Source organism: Lates calcarifer, unplaced genomic scaffold (assembly GCF_001640805.2).
Source record: "Lates calcarifer isolate ASB-BC8 unplaced genomic scaffold, TLL_Latcal_v3 _unitig_1904_quiver_1736, whole genome shotgun sequence".
Classification (NCBI taxonomy): domain Eukaryota; kingdom Metazoa; phylum Chordata; class Actinopteri; family Centropomidae; genus Lates; species Lates calcarifer.
In genome coordinates, this window is record NW_026115834.1 from 11,904 (window position 1) to 18,614 (window position 6,711).

Sequence of the window (6,711 nt, forward strand, 5' to 3'; positions counted from 1 at the left end):
TGGCACAAAATCATGTTAAACTGCATATTCTTAAGTGAACTATTTAAAATGACAAGAAGAAGAAAAGAAATGAAAATCAAACCAGATTTATTATGATAGTATAGAATAGTACTAGTAGTTTAATAGTATACTATACTCTTTAATTTAATTCCTCTTAGGAATATTTGCCAGATTTCAGTCTTCTGAACTCATCATCTGTGACAGATTCTTCTTCTGATAATTCTTGGCTGCTTTTTCCCTGTTTTATTTCTGCAGTAATGATGTCAGGAGACACAATTAAGTTGTTTTCAGTTATTATTTTATTTCCTCTGTGGCAGCAGAACATGTTACAGCAGTCTTCAGAAACTCGTCCAGGTTAAACTGGACTAACCAAACACTTAAGGCTGATCAACTCTGAAACACTCACTATAGATAGACTTGAAAACACTTGCTAGCTTAGCAACATAATAAGGCTACAAATAAACCATAATGCAACACTATAGCTACACTGATACTCTGTCTATTCAAAAAGAATATCTGTTGTAATGACTGAACACAATTATGGAGTCTTTGAAATAAAGACAACACCCACTTTTCTAAACCTGAGGCTCAGAAATGAAATATTGCCTAATATTAGGGCCAATACGGTGTCCGTTCAGAGTGGGTTTTTTCATTCTTTAATTTCAAGCACTATATCTAAATCTTAGAATGGTAGGGAAAAACCTGATGTAGACCCAAGACCTCACTGATGGGCGTGGCATATGACTAAAAAGTAGGAGGCATCCATCTGAATTTATACTTTATTTACTTTATTTGGGATTGACGGCACTGAAAGAATATCTGTGGAACTGGAAGTGCCTAAAATACATGGCAAATTCATTCTAATTATAATTTACCTACTTACCTACTTCAGCTGCATTGTAATTTACAATAAAAAAGATATTCATATTTATAATGACTTTAACATAAAGTATCCTTGTTGAAGTAAGCATCACACACTGCTCCTATGTGAACAGAGACACTGTTCAAATACACTTAGAGACAAATACATCTGAAGTGATTTTCCGCAGACTCATAACAATGACAGTATTCTTCTTACGCAAAAGAAATAATTGGAAAACTTTTTTTTTTAAACTAATAATGACACAGCAAATTAGACTTTTTGTTATGCAGTTTTATTCATCAGGGCATTTAGCAATATCAAGCAACAGACAGTTCTCCAAAACCAGTTAGACCTGAGATCACTGGTTTGTTTTTTTATCCAGTTATTTCCTGCATTACAAAGCACAAAGCTACAGAACCTAAGGGGCAATGCATTTCTTCCCCAAATCATACAGCTGAGAGACTGTCTCTTGTGACCTCTAATCAACTGGGCACCCAATACTCTTCCTATATGCTTTCCAGTCAAAGCTTGATTGCTTCCCATCCCTAGTAGGAGGAAAAAAATAAGTTTATACTAATATCAGTCTTGTTCATTATCAACAACAATTACTAGTTTTAAGTCCTTACCCTCCAGATGTGTCAGCATCACGCTTGGCTCTCATATCTAAAGAAAGAAATGAAAATCAAATGAAAATCAAATTCACAATATTTAAGCAGAACTAAACCGTATCTTACAACATCTACATTACTACATCACAACAATTCTGGACTTGCAAAAAGTGGCTCTGTTTATCATATATGTTTGCAGTAATCAGTACATAGATCAGACATCCACCTGTTGAAGTGGACCCAGACTGTGTGTTCACGTGTGATTTACCTGCCAATGCTCGTCCCAGACGTAGGAAACAAGCACACTCCCCAGTTTCAGTCATGAGGACGACCAGCGTCAACACAAGAAAGATCATGGCAAACTTCATCCTGAAAACAAATCACAACATTGTGTGTCACTCAAATGCAATAATTTATCCAACAATATACTAACGCTACAAGTCACAGTATATATTCTGCCAGTCTTCATCACATATCCCAAAGACTTAATTTTAAATAAAGTAAAATGAGAAAATACTTCTTACCTGCCCACAGAGTGATAGGTGGAGTCAGAAGACTGGTAGAGAGAGCAAAGTCAGCAGCTGAGGGATACAGGTGATGTGACTCTCTGTGCCCATTTGCTGTGAAATACTGGTGTCTTTATAAAGGTTTAGATGAGCCCATTCTCACGTGTTAGTTGTGTTTTGCAACATCGAGTTCTGTTAGTGGATGACAAGTTGTTTTAATCTCAACTTCTGATCTCACGATATCAGCATGTTTTTCAAGCAGTAAATGATTCAACTCTTTTTGCATTGGTGAGTAACCTTACAGATTCTTCCAATAACTTCACTGACCACAGAGAGATAGAGAATACTTATTATCTATCTATCTGTATTTCACGTCTATCATCATGTAAAGAGCAAATTAATACAATAAACACGATTCACTCTCAATGGTAGTTTTATGCTTTGAGATAGTGTGAGAGGTGTTCAGCATAAGTTACCATGGCATTTTACCCCGCCAAGAAGCGAACCATCATTGTAACCTTGAAAACCCAGAGTTATATATGTATATATATATTTTTGAATGAATACTTAGTGAGTGTCATTATTAATCAGACGATAAGATAAAACAATGGATGTTTCTGCCGCCGGCTGAAAAAAGCTGTGATCATGGCTGTGCAACTGTGGATCAAACTAATGATCAAAATAAATAACACAGAGCAGAGTTTGACTTTATGTCATGCAATTTTATTCATCAGGGCATTTAGCAATATCAAGCAACAGACAGTTTTCTAAAACCAGTTAAGTTTGTGTTTTATCCACTTATTTCCTGCATTACAAAGCTGTAGGACCTAAAGAGCAATGCATTTCCCCCCAAATCATACAGCTGAAAGAATGTGTCTTGGTGAGACCTCTAATCAACTGGGCACCCAATTTGTTTCTTTAATTTTTTCCAGTCAATTTTTCTTTGATTCCCATTCCTAGAAGGAGGAAGAAAATAAGTTAATACTTTTTAATCAGTCTTATTCAATATTAAGAACAATTACTAGTTTTAAGTCCGTACCCTCCAGATGTGTCGACATCACGCTTGGCTCTCATATCTAAAGAAAGAAATGAAAATAAAATCAAAATTAAACCAAAAGTATTCTACTATTTATTAAACATTATTTAAGCAGTACTAAACAGTATCTTACTACATTTACATTACTACATCAAAACAATACTGGACTTGCAAAAAGTGGTTCTGTTTAGCATATATGTTTGCAGTAATCAGTACATAGTAGTTTGTGTAATATATCTTAAGCACAGTTTTATTTTAGCCATTTTTAAGTATTCATGCTTGTTTTTATTCCAGTGCTTTTCTGTCTGTACAAATCAGACATCAACCTGTTGAAGTGGACCCAGACTGTGTGTTCACTTGTGACTTACCTGCCAATGCTCGTCCCATCATAAAAAAACAGCCACACTCCCCAGTTTCAGCCATGAGGACGACCAGTGCCAACACGAGAAAGATCATGACAAACTTCATCCTGAAAACAAATCACAACATCATGTGTCACAATATACCAGCGCTACAAGTCACAGTATATATTCTGCCAGTCCTCATTACATATCCCAAATACTTCAATTTAAATAAAGTAAAATAGAAAAATCCTTGCTTTTTACCTGCACACAGATTGATAGTTGCAGCCAAAGACTGGAAGAGAGAGCAAAGTCAGCAGCTGAGAGATACAGGTGATCTGATTCTCTGTGCCTACCAGCTGTGAAGTGCCCAAGTCTTTATAAAGGAGGTGAAGCCATGCTTAAATTGTATTAGTCATTGTATTTTGCAACCTTGAGTTCTGTTGGCAGATGACAAAGAGTTTGAATCTCAACTTCAGATCTTGTGATATTAGTGTGGTTTTCAATGAGAGCCAACTCTTTTTTCATCTGTGAGAAAACTTTAGATACTTCCAATGATTTCTTTAATCTCACATATCTCAGCTTAACATCTAACGTTTTCTCCATTGACCACAAAGAGATAGAAATATCACATATGCCAGAGCCCAAGCTAAACAAGATTTACTCTCAACCTTAGTTCTATGCTTTGAGATAGTATACTCAGCCTAAGTTATGGTGGCAATTTACAATTTTACTGTTACAATATACAGCACTAATACTGCTTTAATAACAAATATCAGTTTAATGTAAAGGATATACATACTGTGCATACCTTTATATGGTTGTAGTAAATAGGTATGAAATAAGTCTATACACTTTGGATGAATACTTAGTGAGTGTCCTTAATAACCTGACGATAAGAAAAAACAATGGATGTTTCTACCACAGGCTGGAAAAAAGCTGTGATCATTGCAACTGTGGATTAAACTGAGGGTTGTACCCACCTTTATAAGGCTCAGGTGGAGTACTGAAGCCATGTTGAGCACCACCCAAGGCGAATTAATGTAGAATCATTGTGGAGAACATCAAAACCACCTAAATGACTTTTCCCAGATCTAATGGTTGTAGTTGGTCCCCACTAGACTTCTTTAGTAAGTTTTATTTTTTGTAGTATTCATAAATAACACAAAGCAGAGTTTGACTTTTTGTTATGCAGTTTTATTCATCAGGGCATTTTGCAATATCAAGCAATTTGACATTTTTCCAAAACCAGTTAGAGCTGAGATCACTGGTCTGTTTGTTTGTTTATCCACTTATTTCTTGCATTACAAAGCACAAAGCAAACATAAGGGGCAATGCATTTCCCCCAAAATCATACAGCTGAGAGACTGCGTCTTGGTGAGACCTCTAACCAAAGTTGCACCCCATTCTTCTCTGAATTTCTCTCAAGTCTGCATCTGTTAGCTTCCCATCCCTAGTAGGAAGAAGAAAATAAGTTTATACTTATATCAGTCTTGTTCAGTATCAACAGTTATTACTAGTTTTAAGTCCTTACCCTCCAGCATCACGCTTGGCTCTCATATCTAAAGAAAGAAATGGAAATAAAATTAAATCAAAATTAAACCAAAAGTATTCTACTGTTTTATTGATTATTAAACATCATTTAAGCAGTACTAAACAGTATCTTACAACATCTACATTACTACATCACAACAGTTCTGGACTTGCAAAACGTGGCTCTGTTTATCATATATGTTTGCAGTAATCGGTACATAGATCAGACATCAACCTATTGATGTGGACCCAGACTGTGTTCACTTGTGATTTACCTGCCAATGCTCGTCCCATCATAAAATAACAGCGGCACTCCCCAGTTTCAGCCATGAAGACGACCAGTGTCAACACAAGAAAGATTATGACAAACTTCATCCTGAAAACAAATCACAACATCATGTGTCAATCAAACACATTAAGCAACAATATGCTAATGCTACAAGTCACTGTATATATTCTGCCAGTCCTCATTACATATCCCAAAGACTTCACTTTACATAAAGTAAAATGAAAAAATCCTTGCTTTTTACCTGCACACAGATTGATAGTTGCAGCCAAAGACTGGAAGAGAGAGCAAAGATACAGGAGAGGTAGAGATACAGAAGAGATACAGGTGATCTGATTCTCTGTGCCTACCAGCTGTGAAGTGCCCGTCTTTATAAAGGAGGTGAAGCCATTCTCAAATTGTATTAGTCATTTTGTTTTGCAACCTTGAGTTGTTTTAATCTCAACTCCTGATCTCATGATATCAGCATGTTTTTCAAGCAATAAGTGATTCAACTCTCTTTGCATCAGTGAGGAACCTTTTTTTTACCTATTATCTATCTATCTTTATTTCAGGTCTATCATCATGTAAATAGCGAATTAATACAATAAACACGATTCACTATCTATAGTTTTATGCTTTGAGATAGTGTGAGAGGTGTTCAGCATAAGTTACCATGGCATTTTATCTCGCTAAGAAGCGAACCATCATTGTAACCTTGAAAACCCAGAGTTAAACTTGCAGTTCCCTCAAATTCTGCTTTGTAGTACAGGCCTCAGGTACAAATAAAGCAGTTCTACTAAGGCTGTACAGCACTAATCCTGATCTAGAAGTAGTCCTTTTAGAAAACAAGGAGAAAACCAACAACAAGGTGTTTTTGCTTGTCACTGTCTATGAGTCTATGAAACAGTGAGGGGGATCACCAACAAATATTCAGTGTTACTTTTCTTGATATATATAATATGGATGTTCCTGCCACAGGCTGAAAAAGGCTGTGATCATGGCTGTGCTACTGTGGATTAAACTGATAGAAATAAATAACACAAAGTAGAGTTTGACTTTTTGTTATGCAGTTTTATTCATCAGGGAATTTTGCAATATCAAGCAATTTGACATTTTTCCAAAACCAGTTAGAACTGAGATCACTGGTCTGGGGTAATGTGGTAATGTATTTCCCCCCAGTTCATACAGCTTGAAAACTGCATCTTGGTGTGATCTCTCGATTCAGCGATTATAGGCTTCAGCATCCTGTTGGACAACTTCTTGTTCTGCAGGCCTAGAGGAAAGAAGTGATAAAGTTTATACCTTTTAACCAGTCTTGTTTAATAATACCTGCAATTACTAGTTTGAAGTTCTTACCCTCCAGACGAGTCCATACCACGCTTGAAATCTAATGAAATGAAAATCAAACCAAAAGTATTCTATTAGTGCATTATTAATAAACAGCACATTGTTATTATTAAACAGCAGTAGGAAACAGTATCTTATTTGCAAATTAAATGAAAATCAAATCAAACATATACTATTATATATTATTATTAACACGAACAGTAACAGTAT

General features: G+C 35.7%; 2 long non-coding RNA genes across 2 annotated transcripts; both read right to left on the minus strand.

Moving 5' to 3' along the window:
* Window positions 1-276: 276 nt before the first annotated feature.
* Window positions 277-2,142, minus strand: LOC108891264 (uncharacterized). Its single transcript, XR_001962283.2, has 5 exons — window positions 1,995-2,142; window positions 1,739-1,839; window positions 1,489-1,525; window positions 1,029-1,407; window positions 277-878 (listed from the first exon to the last, which is right to left on the minus strand). It is a non-coding gene; the product is annotated as an uncharacterized LOC108891264 (long non-coding RNA).
* A 2,386-nt stretch (window positions 2,143-4,528) lies between these two features.
* LOC108891265 (uncharacterized) lies at window positions 4,529-5,544 on the minus strand. Its single transcript, XR_001962284.2, has 4 exons — window positions 5,417-5,544; window positions 5,162-5,262; window positions 4,888-4,915; window positions 4,529-4,806 (listed from the first exon to the last, which is right to left on the minus strand). It is a non-coding gene; the product is annotated as an uncharacterized LOC108891265 (long non-coding RNA).
* Between the last annotated feature and the right edge of the window lie 1,167 nt (window positions 5,545-6,711).